Below are 23,202 nucleotides of genomic sequence, written 5' to 3'. Positions count from 1 at the left end.
CTTGTGTCCACAGTAAAGAAAAAGGGGTAAGCGGCCACCAGAATGTCCTGGAAACAGAATAAATCCAATAACTGCATGCCTGTGTGTGCTCCAGATATGAGTGAAATAAGAGGGCACGTAGAAAATATCCCTATAAGGAGAAAAAAAAAAAACCCAAAACAAAAACAAAAGGAGCTTTCATTTTCATTTTCTAAAACGTCTACTGGTTGTGAAAGTAATGCAAAGTTTTATGTTCACTCCCAAGCAAGATAGTTCATGTAAGATTGTAAACAACTTAAGTGGAATTAATGTATAACTTAAAGGGGGTAGCCAGAAATAAAAGTAAACGCCAGAAATAAAAGATCAAATTGGGATATGAAAGCTTCTGTTCACAAATTTTTCAATGAAGTATATAAAGAGCTAAGAGTTAAGAGCTAACAGAAACTCGGCTGCTGGTATAAATTGATCTGTAGTTAAGGTATTGTCTTCCTTTACTTTCCTTATTTCTACTGCAGTGCATTCCTACTGACTGTTCCTGTGAGATGGAAGGCAATTGGTCAAGCTCTTGAGTAAGAGCAGAAATTAATGTAAAAATATTTGTGATCCAGTATCTCAGAATATACCACAGCTACATTTTGAGAATGTGGTGGTGATGATGATGACAGTGATAATAGTAACATATTGATCTTATATTTGACTGAAATACCTCTGTTCTAGCCTGTGCAGCCATGTGCCATGTCATCTTTGTAATGTGCTTTTGACTGTACTGTCAGTTCTCTCAAAAAAATAGCCTGCTTTTTCTGGGGCATCAGCATGGCAGTGCCACAAGTTATGTATTATTTTAAATAAAATATCAACAAAGACTTCAGGAAAGAGGCTTCTTCCACCTGTTGAAAAACAAACACATATGCTGTTCCTTCCCTCCATCACACTAAACCTAAGGCCCAGGAATCAGGGGGTCAGAAAGTGCCGTAACTGTTCAAGCCATGATGAAGGTGAGGACTGATCCTGGCATCTTTTCACCTAAAACCAGGACACTTTTTATCACAGTGGGACCTGAAGTGGCAGAGGACTGCAAGAGGACAAATTCCCTCTCTTTACGGGGTGGATATTTTTTCTCTGTGCGAGGATCAGTTTCAGGTCTGGCATCAGACTGAAAAGGGATTGGGAGGGCCATTAGGTACTGTCTTCAAGAGACTATGCTTCCATTCCCAGCAAAATACTGGAAACTGTACTCTTCCTTTGTGTGCACGAGCTATTATGGTGATATTTTTCCCCAGGTTTTAAAATCTTACATATGATTACCCTTTCTTAAGTGACTCTAAAGCTGGACTCATGGTGCTAACAGCATCCAAACATACTACTATAAACAGAACAAAACAAAACAAAACAAACAAAGGAAATGCTTCTTTAATTCCTATTCTGTAAAACCGTATCTATACCTTTTCTGGGAAACACCCAAAATTCACTTTAGCTGCTCTAAAATGACCCATCATTTTCTGAGGTAGAAAACCAGCAACTATTTCCACCAACTTGGTAAGGCATTTCACCATCAATACACTGCAAAGAGCCAGTCTGTCTGTTCCTTGGGTGAGTAAACACCATGAAGAATTGCAGCCCTGCTCCTGCCAGAACAGAGATGCTGGGAACAAACCCTTCCCATCTTCTCTGAGAGAAACACCACTCGGCCAGAGGGACACATAGGCATCATGACAGCTAAGGAGGTCACCCCTCCCATTGCTCAAGGATTCATGACAGCACCAAGTGACCATTCATTTGTGGTGCAGAAGGTGTGGGAACACCCTTACCTATCAGAGCAGCTAAAAATAAAGGGCGACATGTTTTTTTCTAAGTGCTACCTGTGCCTCTCTAGGCAGACACTGATCAGCAGCCCTAGAAACCCTTTAGGTGGGCATGGAGTGTCCATAGGCAGTTTTGTGAGGGGAGACAGACGCTGCATCTGGATGGGCTTCTCCTGACTGCACCTGCACAGGGCCCTAAGACTTTGCATGCTTCCTCTAAGCATGACTCCTCCAAGCTGCCAAATGTGTTTTAAAACTTTCTCCTGGACAGCAACGCTGACACCTCGAGCTCGCACAGCAGCCGGCCGGATGCTCCCTAAAAAATACACAGCAGGAGAAGATCGCTCGAAAAGAATCCTGAAAAGTGAAAGAATTGGGGCAACTCTGGACAAAAAACACTCTTTCCCTGACCGGGAATCGAACCCGGGCCGCGGCGGTGAGAGCGCCGAATCCTAACCACTAGACCACCAGGGATGTCTTCGTAAGCCTCCTATCAGGCTTCTCAAGAATAAATTCACATACACGCCCCTTGCCACCCTGGTAATTTCTCTTCTTTGTACTCCCCTCTTTCGGGCAGTACCAAGTCCCGGAGGCAGCTGTACGTAGTGAGGGACGTTCCATTCCAACCCATGGAAGGGGGGTGAGGAGAGAGGGAGCATCCCAGACGGGGTGAGATACGGGATGGCGGTGGGAGGCCGGGCACGACATAGCCCAGGCCCTGCGCTCAGTCTGGCGCTGCAGTAGAGGGGCCAGCTATGCCCCGCACAATGCGGTGACCAGCGCTGCGCAGCCGGCGCAAAGGGCGGGTCGGTCGCAGGAAGGAGCTGAGCGCGACCCAGCGGCCCCTCTGTTACCGCGCCGGCTTTGGGCGGTCCCTGTCGGGAGCAGCGCTGTGCGGGGTGGGTGTTCCTCATTTCGTGTTGCCTGTTCACGCCGTCCCTCAGAAGATCAGTCTGCAGCTGCTTGTGCGCTGCGAATCCCGGCCGGCCGCTTCCGGGAGGCGGGAGCGAGCGTGCCGGTGGGGCTGTCCTCCCCTCGCCTGGGTTCTTCTGCAGGCAGCTGTGGAGACAAAACCTCGCAGCTTCACCGGTTTTCGGTGTTTGGTCTGCAGGGGAGAGCCGATCAAAGGCCTGCCTCAAGCGGAAGCCCGTGTCTCCACAGGGGAAACGACACTGGTGGGGGTTCTGCCTCGCGCTGCCAGGGCCCTCTTACACAACAGTTACGAATCTGTGACTTCGTATTTTATTGGTAAGGTTTCTAAAAGAGGAGTGAAAGCTCTGCTATCAGTGCAAATCACATACGCGTAAGTGCTTTTTCCTCTGGTGTGTTGATTTCGTGAGCAAAGTGGATCTGAGAGCTGCACTAGCAGAAGTGATCTTTTCCTATTACTAGTGTCCATAATGTAAGAGGGTTTGCTGTACACAAGCAAATTTCTTTAGTTCTCACACGCACCACACACACCCGTGTCTGAAATGCACTATAAAAGTAACCTTTTTCATGTGAAGATAGATAAACTTCAGCCTATATTATTTGTGGACTCTGCAAATACGCATTAGCTTATCTTTGAAAGCTTTAGAGTCTGAAAACAAACTTAGGGAGACCGTTTTTCTCAGGGATGTACTCGGGAGGTTTGGGTGTTTGGTTTCCTCTCACTTGAGTCCCTGTTCAGCCAAGGGTTCATTTCATCCCAAAGCCTTCATAGGAGCAGGCTTGACCAAAATGTCTTGATTGTGATGGAGCTTTCTTTTGTCCAAACTGAGCAACATTACTGTGCAGTGAGGTAGGTAACTTACAAAATGTGAGGTTATAATCAGGCCCAATTAAATACACATAGATACTGCAGGAACTTCATTTCACGTGTCTATCTACAGCTGCTTTGTTAAGGCCTTAGAGCAGACAAAGCTGTGGAGCCCTGGAGGCAGAGCACAGCTCAGACAGAGGCACCACTGCAGCCTAAAGCCATTGCAAAGAGGGGGATGTGGTTAGATGAAAGAGGTTGCCTGGTCCTAGCAGGTAATCTGTGCACTGTCTTGAGAAGAAAGGCAAAGTTTTTGGTTTTCTACAAACTCAGAGGAAAGGCAAAGGGATCTGGTTTCCTGCAACTCGGAACCTGCAAGGGGCACCAACCAAATATTATGGTGGTGCTACACCACAGAAACTAAGCTAGCTTTAAAGGAGTTTGTATGCTTCTCACCACAGAGTTGTGGTTAAAAGCACGTGTTTCCCCACCCTGGGTGCTTCTCAGGTGGATTTTGGAAGGTACTGATTTTTGTGTTTCCATGGCTGTGATGCTAGCAGCCCTTGAGACAGGTTAAAAGTAGGGTAGGTCCATATCAGCTGCATTGAAGATGTGTTAGAGAAGGGTCGTTGCTACTGCTTGCTCTTAAGAGCACTTCTGTTGTGTAACACCTCAGAGAAAAGGAGGGGTGACCTCCTCCCCCTGATTTTTAAGTTGCCTGTGGGACACAGACAAAATATTACCCTGTCAATTTCAGAAAAGTTGCTTAGCCTATGAAAGGTGGGATCTCATGCCTAATAGCAGGGCAGGGGAATGCGTTTTGTGCATGCTTAGGAAACTGTTAAGATATAGAAACAAATACTTCTCTCTTATGCTTGACAATTACCAAGTTATTTTCGAGATGTGCAATGTATCATTCTCTTGAATTTCTCTTGAGCAGTGAAAGGGTTGTTTATTACGGCCCTAAGAGTGGTGAAAACTCTGTATGTATGTACTAGAGAAACTTTACTGAAATAAGAAATCTCCCCCAGGTTGTGGGAGGCAGGAGTCTGATCACTAGACCACCAGGGAAGTAGCACTCAAAATAATATGTGCTCTAGTTATTATTAAAAGTAGCTTTCTTTTCTGTACAAGTCATGTGCACTGACAAAAAATTACACCTCTGCTCTGACTTCCTATACTTGATAGAGAAACGCATCAGTGAAGCTGTCAGCGATTCAGCCTCCTGCCAGCACAGCAGCAGCCAGTGCCTGTGCCTGAATCCTTGTGATGCTAGCTGGAGAAGAATGATCTTCCCAAAAGCACCAGGGAAGGAATGTCGGAGGCCAGTGTTTCTTTCCATTTAACGGAACAGTGGTGTGTTGGTAAAACCAAGAGAGTAACAGTGTTCAAGGTACTGTATCCCAGCTCTCAGAGTTCGGTGTGCAAAGCTTAAATAAATTTGCAGTCTGATAAATAAGAGCAATTACTTTAAATGCAAGCTGTAAAGCAGCGTGCAATTAACTTGTCTGTTCCATATGAATATATTGCATATTATTATTACTTTAATTTGCCATGTGAGTTATGTGTGACAGTAGGCTTACTATATAAACATGAGTAAGAATAGCATCAAAGTAATGTGCTAATTTACTGAAAGTACATTATTTGAGTACGCTTCCCCTGTATAATCACAAAATCACAGAATCATTAGGGTTGGAAGGGACCTCTGGAGATCCTCTAGTCCATGCCCCTGCCAAGGCAGGGCCATATAATGGTAAGTGCAAATTGTCTTTACTACCTGGAGTACATGCTTCAGCAGTAGTGAAAATCCTTATTTGTACAAAAGCTGTATATGGTAGTTATAACTATATGTAATGTGTGTATTTATCACTCCTCTCTTTCTTCAAGTGAATATTTGATATGGAAAGTCTTAACATCAGCTTTTCTGCTTTAAGTTAGCCTGATTTAAAATGTACATCATCCCAGTTTTAGGGAAGCAAAGTTACAAATTACTTTTGCGGTTTTATATTTTATTTCCACATGTGGTCAGAATGGTTACTTAACTATTAGATTATAATGATTTTCTGAGCTAAAATACTACTGTAGTTTACATTACTGATATCTGTTTTCACCATAATCGCATTTTATGGAAATAATCTAAGGAAAATCTCAAAAGTCGTTGTCCAAATGTTACAGCAGTTCTGGTACTCCTAGCTCCAAAATCATCTTCCAAGCGGTACAGTGACTTGCTCTATCTTCTTGTAGTTTAACTAAACTAGAGCTAGGGGGCAGCATATGAGAATTTGCAGTGTCAGGTCTTAAACGCTCTGCAGACTGGTCACCGACTATTTACAGCAAATATTTTAAAGATCTTGAAGAAAAATGGCGGCGTAACTCACTAACAATATTTTTATAAATACTTTTACAAGTTCTTGTATTGTTTTCGTTGATCTTTCGTTCTTCCCCTGACACTGGATTTGATCCAGGAAAACCTGTGTCAGCTTTTTTCCTCTTACCCTGTGGTAAAATGCACATGATTCTGAGGTTCAAGGATAACTATGGCAAAGGGGTGCTTCATCCAGTGTCATTGAAGTCAACAAAATACCTTAGTTGGAACAAATATGATTTTTTTAATCATCATCTCACATATCTCAGCAAATTACTTTTCTTTTACAGTCTTTTTTCTGCAGAACATTTTGGAAGCAACTTCTGTTTTGCTCCGCTAAACAGCAGAAATGGATGCACAGAGGAGAACTTCTGATTAAGTTTCAAGTTCTGGCCTGTTTCTCTTTCATTTTTGTGAAACTTGCAGAAATTTTCAGTACCTCCGTCAAATTGAGTTACATCTAGACAATCAATTCAAAGTTACAGGGTTAGTTGGGGACAGTCAGAAAATTCATCATTACATAAACCAAAGAAACCAGGATAAAAATAGCCATGTATTGTTACAGAAGTCAACCCCCAGTGCATGGTAGGATCAAGCAGAGCCTGAATTATGTATGCATAAGAGTCTGCCTGTATGAGACCTATTTTGTGACTACTTCATGGTGAGCAATTGTCAGAATAATGAAGAAAACCAGGATGACTGCTAAGGGGGAAAAGGCTGGTGTCACCTTTATTTTAATTCGTTTTGGAAACTTCCTTTTGGAAACAGTAGGACTGTTACGGTGTTCAAGCTCAGCAGTGTAATTCTTTATGGCAGGTTGTCTTCCTTAAATAAACAAACTATAAGCTAACAGTTGCAGATGTTAAAAAAAAATAAATAACATGAATCACACCCTATAAAAATAGTAAGAGTGAAAAATAAATTTGCCCAATCCTGAAATGAATGAGTGACATGAATTTTAGATTCTAAACATTGATGTCACAAAGACAATGAATTAAAATGATGTTAGGTCATTTGTACTCAAATGAATCACCATGGAACACATTGCCTGGGGAAAGAGCTACCCATTCAGACCATCTTCTACCCTCTGTGCTGTATAGAGGCCCAAACTAAATTAGAGTGCTGTAATCATGACTTGTACAACGATTCTGTGCCAGTCCCAGCCTGCTTATTCTGCTAGTCTGACAGGAGTCTGAGTGATTTCTTCACCATGCCAGTAGGCTAGAATATGTATGTGAAATGCCTGGGGCAGTGTAAATACTGGAGTAACTTAATTTCTTTGCCTGTGTCCTGGGTTCAGCAGTAGCAGTCATTTTTCTCGTTCTTAGTAGCTGGTGCAGTGCTGTGTTTTCGACTTTCAGCCCAGGAACAGCACTGATAACACCGATGTTTTTAGTTGCTGCTTAGTAATGTTTACTCTGACCAAGGACTTTCTGAGTCTCATGCTCTGCTAGGGAGGAGGGGAAGCCGGGAGGAAGCAGAGACAGGACACCTGACCCAAACTAACCAAAGAGGCATTCCATACCATAGCACGTCATGCCCACTATATAAACTGGGAGCAGTTACCCAGAAGGGCTGGATCACTGCTCGGGTTGCGCTGGGTATTGGTCAGTGAGTGGTGAGTGGTTGTATTCTCTTCCCTTATTATTTCCCTTATTATTGGTGGTAGCAGCAGTGATTTGTGTTATACCTTAGTTACTGGACTGTTCTTAACCCGTGGGAGTTACATTCTTTCGATTCTCTTCCTCATTCCTCTGGGAGTCGGGGGGAGAAAAAGGGGGGGAATGGGAGAGCGAGCTGTGTGGCTGGGTTCAAACCACAACAGCCTGCTATATGGAACCTATGCACTGTCCTCAGAGCTTTCTACCCAGTACAGCAGGGCTGACTGTGCTTAGAATGATGATGGGCAGTGAACTGGTACATAAGAACAGAGACAACTTTTCCTGGACCTAAAACAAGGTCTTGGTCACTGTCGTTGTGCCAGTTCAGCTAAGAGGTAAGTAGGGTTTCCACCACTTTGATGGATAGGGCTGCATACCTTCTGCAACTTGGCCAGAGAAGTTGGGTAAATGGTATTGGTTTTGGTCTGCAGTTTTCTGCCTTTTTTTCCCCAATTCTGTAATCTAAGTGGTGCTGGAGGAGTAACTGAGAGCAGGGCCCCATTCTTCTGTGCTGTACTAGAGAATCCTTGTACCAGTGAGGTCAGAGATTTTAACCAGTATAACTTTGGATTTGCCTAATTTTTGCCTGGGTAGTAATATAGATACAAGATATTGTAACTGCAGTATGCTATTAAAACATAACCTCTAAGCAGGAAAACTCTGTTTTAAAGGAGTCTATGTCTTGCAAAATAAACTGTTTGGGGGATAAAAAAGAATAGATGTAAACTTCAATTTTAGCTGGAAGTACAGCAGCAAATTTAGTGGAGGAACTGAGACAGTTACTGTCCCAGTACTGACACGAGTGGTAGAAAGCACATGCTACGAGTAAGGTGATGGTAGTGTTGGTAGGAGGTGGCTGTGTGTCCATACTGGAGTTGTATTTGGCCCTGAAAACAACATGTATGGTTTTGAAATAGACCTTTAAGCAGCTGTTAGATTGAAAAATAGGCCTCTGACAAATATCTGCCTTACTTAAAATTAAAAATTGTTGGATTTATACCTACTAAAATATTCTTGCCTTGAGACACTGGTACACTGTCTTAGCCTCTGTATGCATATGCATACAATTTGTATTATTTTACTTATGCAAGTTTCTGCCTATCTTCATGGTTTTGTCTTGCAGAATTTGAGAGTTAATGATACTACAAAGCATTTGTAAGCCTTTCCTTAAGCTTTCCAGTCTTTCAGAGCTGGTTACTGGCCAAAGGAGGAAATAGGAATTTAGAGATTGTTTAGGCTAGCTGTCAACACCCAGAAGGGCTACCTGGAGTTGGCTCGGATAAGGGAATGGAGTTTTTGTGTCAGGTTTTGGTTTTGGGGTTGGGTGAAGCTTGCATGCTGATGGTGTGGGAACAGCAGATAGAAGTTTGCAGGCTTTTCAGTTTCCCATGGATCTAACGGCTTTGGTTAACATCCATTCCCCGGATCGGTTGTTTTTAGTACTGCCCTTGAGAAAACTCCTCTCCAGAGGCACAGCCCGGCGCTTGGCCTGTGTGAAGCAATATGCCACGCTCGGATTACTCTGGCCCCAAAGAGAGCCAGACCCCTTGCCCCAGGACGGGGCTCGCCAGCGGGCGGGCGGGACTGAGGCCCGTGGGGCGGCTCAGGGGGAAAGCGTGCTCATGTCCTCCAGCCCGGCGCTCCGCTGCTGCAAGCTCCCGTAGCCGCAAGACCATCCAGAGCCCGCCAAGCCCCGGCTCCCCGGGGGCCGGGCGGTAGGCGGGATCCGCGGGGCGGAGCGGAGGGCAGCGGCGGACCTGGAGCTGGCGCTGGCGCTGCTCTGGCCGAGCAGAGAGGACAGCAGCCGCCGCTCCCGCAGCGATCTGCCGCCGCCTCCTGGCAGGGGGGCCCGTGGGTCGCGGGGCCGCCATGCCGCTCGCCCCCCGCCCTACAGGTGCGCGCCGCGGGCAGGCCCCGTCCTTTTCCTGTTTACGCCATGCCGGGGGGCGGGGCGGGGCGGGGCGGGGCGGAGGGGGTAGGCAGGCCGGCAGGCAGGCAAGCAAGAGGCGGGCGGGGCTGTTCGGACATTGCGTGGGAGGGGGCGGCGGGGCTGGAGCGGACCGGCGCGGAGCCCCGGAAGGCGGTGGGCTGAGGCTAGCGCCGTCGGTACTGCGGTGCGGGAGGGGCAGCTTGCCTGCCCTTTTGTTTACCGAGCCGGCCCGGCGGGGCATCGCGGGAGGTGAGGGGCGGCCGTGAGCGGGGGGCTGCGGTGACCGGCCCGGTCGTGGTGTCTGCGGTGCAGCTCCGGGTTTCGCCTCTGCTGCCGCTTTTAACCAGCCGGTACAGCCGAAGGGGTTGCTTTGTTGGCTTTCACGGCTCCAAACCTCATTTATTTCCTCCCTCCCCAGATCTTGGATGATTCACTGGAATGTTCCAGGCTCGCTATATATTAATTTATAGTCTCAGGTTGTCATGATTAAGAAGTGCTGCCGGGTGCCAAAGGTGTGTTGGTAACTGATTTTTGATTTTTGTCTTTTTTAATCTGTGCAACTGACTGTGTACCTCATCATACCCTGCTTCGGAGTTGTTTTTTTGGCTGGAGTGGCTTACCTGTGTGTTAGTGATACGTGTGCAATGTTATGGTGCTAAAGGATGCAGTAACTGCTTGTCCTCTAGGTGATGAAATAAGGTGGTGAACGCTTGGATTCAGTAACAGGCTTTTACTATGTGTTTACGTGCCACAATTATTGTGCTCCCACTAAGTAGTCATGCATTTCTTATATTAATGCATAGTGATGGACTTTTAAGATGGGTAGGTGCCCATTAGTCGATTATGGTTTGCCTCAAATGCTGTGACCCAGAATAAGGGCCCGTGTTTGGATGATACTTAAAATGCATATTGATGAACTCTCCCAGCATATTGTGTCAGCAAGTGTTTATATAGCACAGAAGTCACATTTTGCTCATAGTGTTCTTCTGGATATGTATGTATGCACATGCAGACTTTAGAAAATTAATGGAGTAGGCAATAGAAAATGCTAAGAGAAGTATGCATGCATACTTTCTGAATGAAAATTACTTTATCAGGAATATAGGTCTTTAATTCGTTAAAAATTTGTAAGTCCTGGTGCATTTTGTTCTGCTTTCTATTTTATGCTTTTACTGGAAAATGTTCATAAACATACATGAAGTATCCTAAGGCTCTAAACAGGCAAGTAGTGTTGGCTCTGAGAAGTTATATTGAAACTGATGGGACTGCATGTAGGCAAAATCCTGTCTGATGGCTTTCTGTGGATTTTTCCTTTATTTTTTGTCATAATGGATCAAGATCTTGGGTCTCGAAGGGAATTCTGTGCTTCAATTAAATTCAGTACTGTTGTTGTTGTTATTCTGTGTTATGCTTTGAAGAAAGAAATGCTTCTAGAAAATCTGATTCAGACAAAATCAGTTGTGAGGCCCAGTCTCTGCATCTTGATCTTCACATTTGCCCAGTGTGCTTTTCTCACCACACGGGTGGCCACACTCCCATTTAGTCACATGGCAAAATGATAAGTGATTCCCTTTGGAGTTAAAGTGACTTAGAATTGATTGGAACAGTCCATGTCTGGTTGTGTAAGAATATGGCTTTGTTGCTTTGTGTATCCATGGTTCTGGAAGAAAAGATTAAAATCAGCTGGGGGTTGGCTTTAGTAAATACATGACTAGCTTATGGTCCTGATTGAAGTGGGCAATTTGCAAACCTCTTGCAGAGTTAGGTAATAAGTCTCTCTGTTCAGATAAAGGTGAATTCATTGGAATGTGATTTGGGTTGGAGAAAACATTTCTTCAGGAAGGTTGTTAATGAAACTGTGAGAGTCCAATGGATGGGTACTGCAGCCAGAGTGGGTCCCTGCAGTCCCCCACCTGTGTGCATGTTTCAGAGGTGGGAAGTTTGTGTCAGATCATGCTGCAGAAGCTTGCACAAGAAGTTGCTGCTCCAGGCAGCTGGCGATGTCCATAAATTATAATTATGATGGAAATGAGTGACAAAGCGACTTAATTTCTCTCTGCTTTCTAGCAGGCATTGAAAAAAAGCTGTAACATAACCAATGTTGAGAAAAACTCCTGTCTGGCTCTTGGCTTGTGCCCTCTGTATCTCGGCAGGTGCTATATACAGCAGCAGGAAGTTGTGGTCTTCAGCTCTGCTGGTGGGGTGAATCTAGTGTTATCACCCAAGAACCAGCAGATTGACAAATCTCTTCCTCCTCAGTAAGTGATCAATAAACCAAAAAGGTCTAAAGCTTTATGGGAGCAGCTCTTGTTTTAGTGAGGTGTCTGCTCGGTAGTATAGATACTGGCAATGAGGATGGCCACCTGCCATGGAGTTGGTGGTTTCTCGCTCCCTGCTGTTGAAGGAACTGGGCCTTGGAATTTGTGCCCTTGTGGAGGAAAATGAGCAAGTCACGCTGCTGCTGTGAGTTTGTCCTGGGGGTTAAGATTGCTTTCCCAAAAAGAGGAAACATAATGCTGCAGTTGAGGAGGGAAGTCAACATTAAGAGCACTCGCTTTGACCAGAAAGAAAAGTAGGGTAGGAGATACAAGTTTTCAGATTTATTTTTTTATTTATTTTAAATGTGTCTGGTTTTCTTATTACCATGTTATTTATCCCTTGCTGGTGTGCTGGACTCACGGAACAGGGAGGTAGTGACAAAATTCACAGCAAGGTAGAGGGATTATATTCCCACCACAAACATAGTGTTTCTAATTGCTACATTAAACACGTATACAGGAGTATTTTTCTTCTCCCTTTTCTTTGCATACCCTTTTGATTGTAGGTGGAAAGCTGTCCTTTGTTCTTGTTCAAAATGTCAGGTGGGTGTGAGTGGTTCTGCTGCTGCTGGAAGGTGTTTGGTATGAGCTGCTTGTTCAGTTTTGGGGTAGGCAGCATGTTGCAGCAGGGCAGGGGGCTGTGATTATATATCTGCAGTCTCTTCTCTGCTTGCCTACAGGGACAGGGTGCAGGCAGGCTTTGTGGGGTTTTCTGGTATTTCCCAGTGGGTAGCAGTGCAGAAGGGTGAGTTCCTCCAGGTGCACCTATGCTGCTTCCAGGCTCTGACCAATCGTTGAGAAATAGTACCAGTATTTCAACTTGGTACCTTATCACATCTTAATGACTTACTGTACTTACTTGAGACTTAATGACTTGTCATGGAATCGTAGTTTATCCTTTAGGGAGACTTCTGACTTAGATGTGAAGGTCTCAATGGATAGAGTACTCATCATAATCTTAACAAGCCTTTCTCATTGTTTATCTTGTTTTCAAGATGTGAACTGTGCTTTTAATTGCATGGCTCAAATGCCTTGTGTAGTGTGGCCTTGTCAGCTAGATGAAGCTCTTCCCTGCTTACTTGGTCCCCTGTAGAACTCATTTGTTGTAATTAAGCAGTAGGCCTCCTCTTTGATATGCTACCTGCAGATCCCACTGAAGTGTCACTTTTTTCCTTTGTTGCCTTTGTTGTGGTTACTCTATATGTTTTACAGGTTTGGGTTTTTTTTTCAACATTCTTTTTGAAATGCACATTCTATGACTACCCTTCATATTTAAGTAATGGTAATATCAACCTGGATTACAGAAACAGAAAACATCCAAGCTGAGCAGGGAAGTTATACCTGCTTAAACAGGCAAGATTTGCATTTACTTTTTTGTTACAGTGTCAAATTAGGATTGTTTGTTTCATTCTGTGTTCAGCTAGCAGCATTTAGAAGCCTCTTATTAATAGCTACCAATTTCTAGAAAGGAAATTCTTACAGTAGTCTGATCCATTAGTGACTGATTTTGGGATATTCTCATAGTGCTTCTGTAGATATGAGAGCTATTTTCTCAAAACCTAAGACTCCCGGGGCAGACAAAGAGTTGTCCCACTGTACCAGTTAGAGGAAATCACAGCTTTTGTTTTACGCAAGTCACGGGGAGAGCTACTGCTTTCATGAACTCAGCCTTATCTGAAGAAAAGGTAATTTATTCCCTGAGTCATTTTTCAATTAAACGTAACCTTTTCTAACAATGGTCTTTCTTCTCTGCTGCTACTCCTGTCTGTTTTTCTGCTTTCTGTCCCACATGCCATCTGTCTTACTTTCTTTTTTCCTTTTCAATACTCTAAACTAATGGAGCACATAGAGAAGTATGAATGTTTATGAAACACCACTGCCACCTTTCATTCTAAGAGGAAGAGGTGTTGATGACTTCCTGCCAGGTCAGGTGATGCTGTGATTGCAGAAACTAATTGGGATCTGCTTAGATTGCTGCTTCAAGGGGATGCTACAAGGAACAGCTCAGTATCACCAGTGGCTCAGCAGTGCTTGCATACTGTGTCAGTAGTCACTGTGCACAAATAACACAGTAGTAGGTAGCACTAGTCTGTTGCTGTAGTTAACTGTCCTGTGATTGGGTAATGCCCCATTCTAGTGGCAAGGGCTTTATTTTACTGTCAGCTTAAGAAATAGTATTTCTAGCATGCTTTTTAAGTAGCTGTAATGATGCCAAAGACCAGGGCATTTCTCATAAAGCTGGATATAAGACTGTATGCAGGTTCTGTTAGCTGTAACAAGCTCAGCAAAGCTGTGTTGGCCAGAGAATGGTTTGAGTTTTTCCTTCATACTTTCTCACAAAGGTTCAAATAATTCAGAGAAGCATTAGAGTGTAATAATTTTACACATTAAGGTTATTTATGTGATATTTAGAATAAGTCTTAAACCCCAAATTTTCACTTGTAATATATAAGCAGCACTTGACTTTTTTTTTTTCTGTACTTTTTTTTTCTTTTTTCTTTTTTTTTCCTTATCCTGGCTGTCTATCACACGTTTTGCAGTGAAGTTACTGAAGACTGGTAGCTAAAGATCAGAGGTGTGATAGCCCATGGCATAAAATCCAGTTAGTTATATCTGTCCCAAAAGGTTCTGAAATATGGGTGTTGTACAGTAGATGAGTGGTACAAGTGGTGACATCCTGGTGACAATGAGTGGAGAACGAAGGAGATAAAACTGACTCTTGCTTTCTTAGGGCACAGTATGCTGAAATGTGTCCAGGTATGTGGTGAAAGATTGACTTTGCCTGCTGTAAACTAGTCGCTTGTGCAGATATGATTAACAGCTGTTCAACAGCTGATGAGCATGATAGTCCTCTTGCCACCCAGATATGTGGGGTCAAGTAGCAAGCAGTCCAAGTAGTCATCAGAGCAGTTAGGAGATGAAATGAGAACTGCAAAGGAATGACAGAGGTGGCTTTCAGCCAGTGTGGTGAGTTGTTCTTCAGTCCTCATTCTGAAGTATCAGCTGAAGAAACTTAATTTGATTTTCAGCTAATTTGTTTCATGGTTTGGGGTAGTTTTGTAGTTCTTTTTTTTTTTTTTTTTTTTTTTCCAGTGTATGCTGCTGAGCTGTGTTGGGTAAGTATGCCTTGCTAGTCGTGAGTAGATGGTGGGAGATGGCTGGCAACAGCACATCATTGGACAGAGGCTAGACGCACACTTGCCATGACAACTACATCTGTGTCCTGCTACAGTCATTCTGACAGGATAGCAGGTAAAATCTCCTGTGTTGGGCTAGTGTGGTTACTCACTGGTGCACGCTGGTTTCCTTATATACAGGAATTCTGGATTTCTTAAAATTGATCCCTGCTGCTAACTGATTGCTCAGTGGATACATTTTTAGGTGGGTTATTTGTTTTCAAAATTGGATTTCCCTTTGTAATGCATCATTTCTGTTAGTACAACTAACATGTTGATTGTCATGAAAAGAGATTAAGGAGCTGGAGATTAGTTTTTCTTTTCTCCTCCACTGTTGACGCTGTACACTTGGTCCTGTTGTGTGAGTAGTAAATTTCAGTGTTTTGTCAACTAGTTGTGTCCTTTTCTGAGCCCTGCTCTGGTAGTTCCCAGTTCCAGGCTGAGCCTGGCAGGTAACAGGCTGGTTTTATGGGACTAGAGACTGATCTTGAGACCAAAATGGTACAGCAAGGAGAAGTCCAGAATCTTCTACAGAAAGGGTGGGAAGAGCAAGTAACATGAACTCCAGGAAGCAGTCAGACCTCATGCAGTGTTGTGTGTTGGTGCATTCTCCTGGACTCCACAGATGGTAAGCTGTGGAAAAAACACTGCACCCAGAAGAGTGGTTCCCAACCCTTCTGGTCAAATGAGTGCACTTCAGATTAAGCTTGTGAGAAAAGCAAGGAAGGTGCATTCCCTTCCTTGTTTTCCTTCTGGGAAGGAGGTGCATACTCAGGCCTGGTAGGGCATAGGCACGCTGGTCCTTGCGGAATGGGGCCCCACTCTGCTAGGAGTGGGCCATGACTGAAGAATGCCATGGGCAGGCTGTGCAGATGCCAGCAGAAAGCTGAGGAGGTTTGCAAAAGAAGAGCTGAAGGGGCCACTCCAAATCTGATTTTAGGTGCTTTTAAAAAATGTGCATTTCTTTGTACTTGGTAACTGTAATGTCTTCATTTTGCCACGTGGGCCAGTGTAGGATTTTGGATGTAGGGGCTTCAAGTTATAACATGTATTTCTTGGGCAAAATTATTATCATATCTCAGTAACTGATAACAGGTCTTTAAAAGCCTCTCTTTTGGCTGTATTTTTTGTTTGGTTGTTTGTTTTGTTCTTTTAGTATCTAGAAACTTCATAAACAATCAAACTTCCGTGGATGTCACTGAAATCAGGACTTCAGTACTGAGTACAGTTTTCTACTCTTAACTGCTTTCCTGTCAGCATTATATTGCCTTTAAAATAAAAGTTTTACCTTGTAACTGCTTTAAGTTTTGATTTCTTCTTCGTACCACATACTATTTTTTGTGAATTCTGTGATGAAAAAGCTGTGGATGATTATTTTCTCACTGAAAGGCTCTAGGATGACAGCGTACTCTGTTATAAACTGGTATTTACTCTATCTGGCCTTGAAACATATCTTTCTTCTTGCTTTTCTTTTCTTTTTTATTTTTAACTCTACCGAGTCCATCAAGCAGATAGCTCAGAAAAACAACTTTGACCTGTGGAAGCTACTGCCAGGTATTACCCGTTAAATTAGGTTAGCCCAGCCATGTGTTTGAGATTGAAAGTGTGCATTTTAACCCACATCTTGTAATATGCTTTCCACGGGTAATGCATCAGTCCTTTTAAACTACAAATCACTAATGCACCCAGATAGGGTAGGTGTAAGCTGCTTTTCCTGTTTTCTTAAAGGTGTAGGTCTCTACTCAGTTTGGACAGTTTTTCAGAGCAACTTTGAAAAGGTCGGAATTGCTTTCTGCCAAATTTTAACACCACAAGTGGAAGCACTACAGCCCCTCAAAAAAAGGAGACTTTAACATGGACTAGGGAAAAAACCCAAAATTGGCTGGTTTCAACTTGAGGAAGGGCAAAGCAATTACTGTGATGTAGCTGTAAACAAGTGAAGGCATGGTTTTGTTTGAAACATGTTGGCGATCTGAAACACTTGCCATTACCAGTGATGACAGGTGTTAACTTGTGGTGAATGGAAAGTTAGCAGCTTTAGTCTTTGGACCCCGGTTCTGCCTACGTATGCTTAGGCGTTACAAGCATAACAAGTGTAAGTGCATTGTCCCTCTGAATGTACTTGGTACATGAGTAGGGAGCTCAGTGATGTTGCAGTACCTGCTGATGTGGCTGAGATGGCTTCCATGAGAATGCAGCACTAGAGGAATGCAAGCTATTTGTAAAATTAGGTCAAATTTTGTGAGCGGATTGTTGTTGTTGTGTTTTTTGCTTGTTTCTTGGGGTTGCTCCCTCCCTCCCTGGGAAAAAAGAAGAATCTACCTTTGGAAATGCTGAGTTACTGTGTCAGTACTGTCAAGTGTAAGACGTCTGAATTTCAGCTTCAAGATCTGCCTATTTTGTTCAACACTAGCGCTTCGGTTCAGTAATAATGTTTAAAATACTTGCGTAATTGGAAAATAAAATATACACTGCTGTTGTTTTACCAGAAAATTTCTTCACTTTTTTTTTAATGCAACAGCACTGAACCTTAATTCAAGCATATATATTTATTTTTGTTCTTTTTTTCTTTTGAAACCAAGTTAAGCAAATAAAGTTCAGATCAAATATGCTGAAAAAAGGAGAGCATATAGCTGTTTTGTATGAATCATTCCATCATTCCGCCTTTTCTGCATACACAGAAATAGATTGCTGACTATTTACCTGCATAACTTAGAGCAGACACTTAGCTGTGCACAAATGGTTAGAACACCGAAAAATAGAGAAAACTTATTTTTCTGTTTCTGGAAAGAAGCAAGCAGCTATTCAGAGAGACTAATTAGGTAGGTAAATGTGGCTGTGATATGGTGTATAACAAAGGGAATTCTGTTTGAGAGGGGAGGTTTGATTTTTATATAGTGCAGGGTAACTCAGTACAAGGGCACAAACATTATGTAGTGTTGTACAGCAATCTGGAGATGGATGAAGAGAAAATAGTAAGATAATAAAGATTTTGGTGATGCTTTAGGGAGCAAGTGAACCAAATCATTCTGTGAACTAAATCATTCTCCGTTACAAAATACCTAAAGGAATTTTGCAAGGAAGAAGGAAATAATTAGAAACATCGTTTCTCTTGCATAGTCTGAAGCCTGTTCTAGTGGATAGAGGATACAACTTTCTGTCGTTGTAATTTTAATGCCACAAATGCTGCCAGCATCTGAGCACCTGTGGAGCTGTCTGTGCTGGTATAATACAAGGTGACACTTAACAGACTGTAATGCAATAAATGTTGCAGGTTAAGGAATTGAAAAACAAACAGTGGAGGTTTCCAGCATTGATTTTGTACCTTACAAACTTATGGTATTTTCTGTTACTATTAAACTGTTCGGTATGTTACCTAATGTACAGTGTATGCAATGTGACACAGTGAGAGTTGCTATGGTAACCTGGCATTTTGGTTCTGTTAACAGTAATACAGCTAGGAAAACGTTTGCGTTGCATTACTGTGAGACTCTTTTCTATCCCCAGTCCTTGGCTGCTTTGCTTCTCAGTTGGGAAGTAGGTGACAGAGAAAATGGCCTGAAATTTGCATGACTCAGGGTCGATTGAAAAGAGGATGTTGAGCTGAAACTCAAAAATCATAATTTTACCTTCAAGAAGCTCTTGAGTTGCTTTGTGAAGTGAGGAAGTATTTAAATATTAATCTCTCACAGTGTAGTGCCAGTGGGCTGTTAATTTGAGGGGTTTTTTGAAAAAACCTGAAAACGATGGGTATATGCTAAAGAAAAATTTCCAGTAATTTTCACAGCATGGTTATGAATATTGTTGGAAATGTTCTTGACCTAAAAACCAGTGACCAGTTCTAGAACTTCCTATTAGATTTATGGGATTATTTATATTTTATCAGTTTCTTGCTGCATGGCCTTAGTCGGTAAGCACTGAGAACATGTTAACCAAGTCTCACTAAGTACAGTGAGGATATTTACAAATATAAACCTAACTTTATGATGAAGCATTTTGGGACTTAAACTAATTGTAAGTAGAAGGTGATTTACGGTACCTGTGATTTATGGTACAAGTATTTGTGCTGAGCATCAAGCTGTGTCTTTGTGATTTAAGTGACTTAAAATATCTAACTCTTTCTGCTCTACCTCTGTTTACCATTGGTATTAATGCCTTTGTTGGGCTGGTGAGAAAAGATCTCAGAAGTGAGTAAGTTTGCTGGGAAGCTTGAGAACATGTATTTGTGTTTTGTGGTCTGTTTCTCATCTCATGAACACTGGCTGTAGGTCTCAGCAGCGCTCATGTTTCCAAAGTGCGTGGTTGCTGAGGCCCACTGAGCAAAGTCGCTGCTCAAGGAGTTGAATCAGTGGTTGTCTGCTCAAGCCTTCTGCTGCAGGTCTGCCTTTGGGGGTGGAGTAGGGTGTGCTTGAAGTTCAGCTGTGTGCAGCAAAGCCTGCTGGAAGTGGATTTGAGCTGGCATGGCAGCATATAAACTGATCCACAGATACCGAATGGTTTCTGCTGACTCTCATGCAGGTAATTTGTATCATAATTTTGGGTTCAGGATTGGTAGCAAACTGCTGAAGCAGGTGAAAGGGAGAAAGGCAAAAGGCAGCTTACAACTGGCAGCTTCTTGTTGAATGGACCTATTTTAACAGTCAGAGATTGGTGAGCAAAAGCCCAGTTTCTTTGGCTTTGCACTTTGGCTGGCCAAAGGACATTTGATCACCAAAGGACATTGCTGTGCATCTGTTTACAGTGGTGCTGCTGTTTCACCAGTGCAAATCCTGCTTGAGCCCTGTGTAAACTAATTCATAGAAGTAACTCTGATGTATATCTGGGCCTGGGATACGTGACACTGGATCCAATGGCCTTTAACATCATGCTGCGTATGGAACATAAGACAGTTCTTCTGGTTTCTCACCTGGCATGGAGGTGGCATGAGGCAGTAAGCTAATTTTGTTTGTTACCTGATTTGCTCTCATAATCCATTGCTGCATAGGAGTGGTGAGGATGGAGTGGCTTTTAATTCAATGCTTCTGTCCCTTTGATTGGTTCAGAGAGGGGAACCTAAGGAGGTCTTGGTCATGTCCTTTAGAAACCTGGGAGAGAGCCCATATCTCATTGGCTCTGGGGGTGATGTATTTATCTGTATACATATGTTTTGACCTTGTCAAACCAGATGTGCAGGCTTTCTTTGAAATGTTTCTAAACAGAACATGAAACTAGCAGTTGTTAATGGGCAAGAGACATGCTGGTGCTAACTGCCAAATCATCAAGGTAGTGCAAAGGGGATTGTCTAAATGCTAGTTCATGTGTTGAATGTTCATCAGTTTTTATTTTTAGAAAACTGGCAAGTACTTGGTATTTTAGTTGAACTGTTAAGCACCTATACAAAAGTCCTTTGTGTGCGTGCCTGCATGCTTCAGTGAGAGGTAAGGGAACAGTGACGTCTATTTTACCCTTTCTGGATATGGTAAACTGTATCCTCGTCTTGTTCTGTGGTGGTGGAACTGTGGTGCTGTACATTAATTTAGGATCTGACTCAGAAATGCAATGTAAACTGTGATCAAAATGCCTTAGTATGTGGTGTAAGCACAGACTTGATTTTATTCACCAGGTGTCCCAGGAAAGAAAGGCACAAAGGGTAAGCCATTTACCTTGCAGTTGCAAGATCTGTGGTATTGTGATAGCTTTGCAAAATGACCACAAGGTACTTCTGGATCTGAGTCTCTCACCTGTAAGATGAAAGTAACGTGCTTCATGGGGAATATCGGAGAGGCTTAGCTTTGTAAATAAAAGTAGCTAAAATTTAATGGAATCATATAATCATAAAATAGTTAGGGTTGGAAAGGACCTTAAAATCATTTAGTTCCAACCCCCCAGCCACAGGCAGGGACGCCTCACACTAGATCATGTCACCCAAGGTTCTGTCCAGCCTGGCCTTGAATGCTGCCAAGAATGGAGCATTTACTGCTTCTTTGTGCAACCTGTTCCAGTGCCTCACCGCCCTCACAGTAAAGAACTTCTTCCTTATATCTAACCTGAACTACACCTGTTGAAGTTTAAACCCATTACCCCTTGTCCTATCACTACAGTCCCTGATGAAGAGTCCCTCTCCGGCATCCTTGTAGGCCCCCTTCAGATACTGGAAGGCTGCTATGAGGTCTCCATGCAGCCTTCTCTTCTCCAGGCTGAACAGCCCCAACTTTCTCAGCCTGTTTTCATATGGGAAGTTCTCCAGCCCCCTTGTCATCCTCTTGGCCCTCCTCTGGACTTGCTTCAATGGCTCAGTGTCCTTTTTATATTGAGGACACCAGAAGTGCACACAGTACTTCAAGTGGGATCTCATGAAAATGCGAATGAACTGGAGCCAGCACCCTGCAAATTCTTAGGTGTTCCTCTTATTTACATGTATGAGGTTTTCATATTTCAGTGGCTACAAAATTAATTCTGTTTATCTAAATGCTGATGTTTTTCTGCCATCTTGTATCTACTGTTACAGTATTTGGTAGGCAAAGGCCAGTGTTTCCTGTCAAGAGTCCATGAAGACGCAGGGTTTGGTATTCAGACTCTTCATGTTATGCACAAGGCGAGCATTGAAAGTCTGTGGGCTTGACACTTAATTGAACTGGGGTGAATTGAAGCAGGGATACAAGAAAATGAAGGTATTAATCACTTTAAAGCTTCTGCAGCCATGTTCTTGTTGACTTAAAAAATTAAAATCTTCCTAAGTGGCCTGATTTCAAACAGCACTGCACTTCTGAATTTGTTGTGGCATAGCTCTTTACCTGTTAATGCACGCACTGTGTTCTGAAACCAGTGTCTGTCTAGCAACTGCAGCTGTCTTACACAGTAAAATACATTGTTCCTTATGGAAAATGCATCTGGTGATGTTTAGCTGCCAGTGGGGGAAGTTTAAATCTGGGTATTTTTTCTTTCTCTTGACAACCCTCACTGGTGGTATGGGATTTCTGGTAACTGTTGCTTCCGCTTACACTGTGTGAAACATGGCAGCCTGTGTTGGTGCGTGAAAGTCTTCTCCAGAGAAAGGTAGAAATAATTTGTCTGGGGATTCCGTTGGAGTTGAATCAAGTTTGGTTATTGTTGTTCTGTTTCTGAATCAGGAATGTTTCTGTTACATTGATACCCATTTATTTTATTTAAACTTTGTTCTTGTTAACAGGCTGTTGCAGATGCAGTTGGTGAATGGAAGGTGGTCTAAGCTTGGCCTGTTCTTACTGCATTAGTAGGGAACGAAAATGCTTGGACTGTTAGCTTACCCCACCTCTGTAGTGGGGATTATAACCTCCTAAAGATTGCACCCAGTTCCTCAAGAGCAGGGGTGTTTGTTTCCTTTGCCTGTTTTGCCTCTAGATCTTATCTTCACTGCCCTTGAGAGTCCACAGGGTGCAGTAGCCACATCAAATCTCCTTCTTTCCATTTGGAGGTAGAGAAATTGTGATACTGTTCTGTGTTTAATCTGAACAAATACAAATTTATTTTCAGTCTCTTAATTCTTGCATTTAATTAATTGGGGATATTAAGAGTGTGTCCTTGTTACAGGAAACACAACAGGCTTAATACTTTAAAGGTCAGTGGAGCTGTGTGCATAAATAAGGGTCATTTACCTAAGCAAGGCTTCAGTCGTCAGCCTCAACTTCACCAAGGTGGAGAGGCTCTCCTAGGTTAGTTTAGCACTCTTCAGTCATATATAATGGACTGGAACTTTATAGAGCTTCTTAGAGTTTTAGAACTAACATTACACTTTATGTGCTCATTGTAATGTAGCTATGTGATTGTATAAAAATAATTCCATACTTACCTTAAAATAGCTTTAGAATAAACAATTTTTTTTGTCCATTCTAATTAATCTAACAATGTAATTAGTCTGTGCTGTGTTTTACAGGCTTGTGTTAGTGCTTTCCTGAAAGCTTCCAGTATCACTTTTAGCTAGGTCACTCTGCCTGAAGAGAAGGCTAAAACTATTGTAACTTAATCTTCTCTGCTGGATGTGCATTTCCGTTGCCTTTCATCTTGAGATGCTGTAGGGTTGATTCTGAAATTTATCTTTACTATTACACTGTGTGGAATACACTTAACAGAATATAAAATCCGTAAAACTCAGCCTAGTGAGTGCCTCAGTCAGTGAGGCACTAATGAAATGCCACAAAGTTTAGCATTTCTCGTGAGGTGTTCATGTGCTTTGCTCTTCCTGTTTTTTAAAATGGTGTGTCTGTTGAAATGAATG

The 23,202-nt window shown here is 42.8% G+C and overlaps 1 protein-coding gene and 1 non-coding gene across 7 annotated transcripts in view; one reads left to right on the top strand and one right to left on the bottom strand.

The window, feature by feature from the left end:
* Positions 1–2,183: 2,183 nt before the first annotated feature.
* TRNAE-CUC (transfer RNA glutamic acid (anticodon CUC)) lies at positions 2,184–2,255 on the bottom strand. The gene has a single exon. It is a non-coding gene; the product is annotated as a tRNA-Glu (tRNA).
* A 7,049-nt stretch (positions 2,256–9,304) lies between these two features.
* The window catches only part of NCOA7 (nuclear receptor coactivator 7), an 84,429-nt gene continuing 70,531 nt past the window's right edge, over positions 9,305–23,202 (top strand). For 2 of the 6 annotated variants that reach the window (XM_061378411.1, XM_061378409.1), the window contains exon 1: positions 9,311–9,439. The gene's annotated coding sequence lies outside the window, so the exon portion shown is untranslated. Of the gene's footprint in view, positions 9,440–9,893; positions 9,988–23,202 lie in introns of those variants that run through there. The other 4 variants (XM_061378410.1, XM_061378413.1, XM_061378408.1 and 1 more) reach the window with 3 other exon arrangements.

The sequence above is a fragment of the Neopsephotus bourkii genome, unplaced genomic scaffold (genome assembly GCF_033783945.1).
Source record: "Neopsephotus bourkii isolate Nb327-2 ecotype Australia unplaced genomic scaffold, CSIRO-AGI_Nbou_v1 NB_1765, whole genome shotgun sequence".
In the NCBI taxonomy this organism is placed as follows: Eukaryota; Metazoa; Chordata; class Aves; order Psittaciformes; family Psittacidae; genus Neopsephotus; species Neopsephotus bourkii.
The sequence above is the reverse complement of the archived record's forward strand: the minus strand, read 5'-3'. Positions and strand labels throughout refer to the sequence as shown.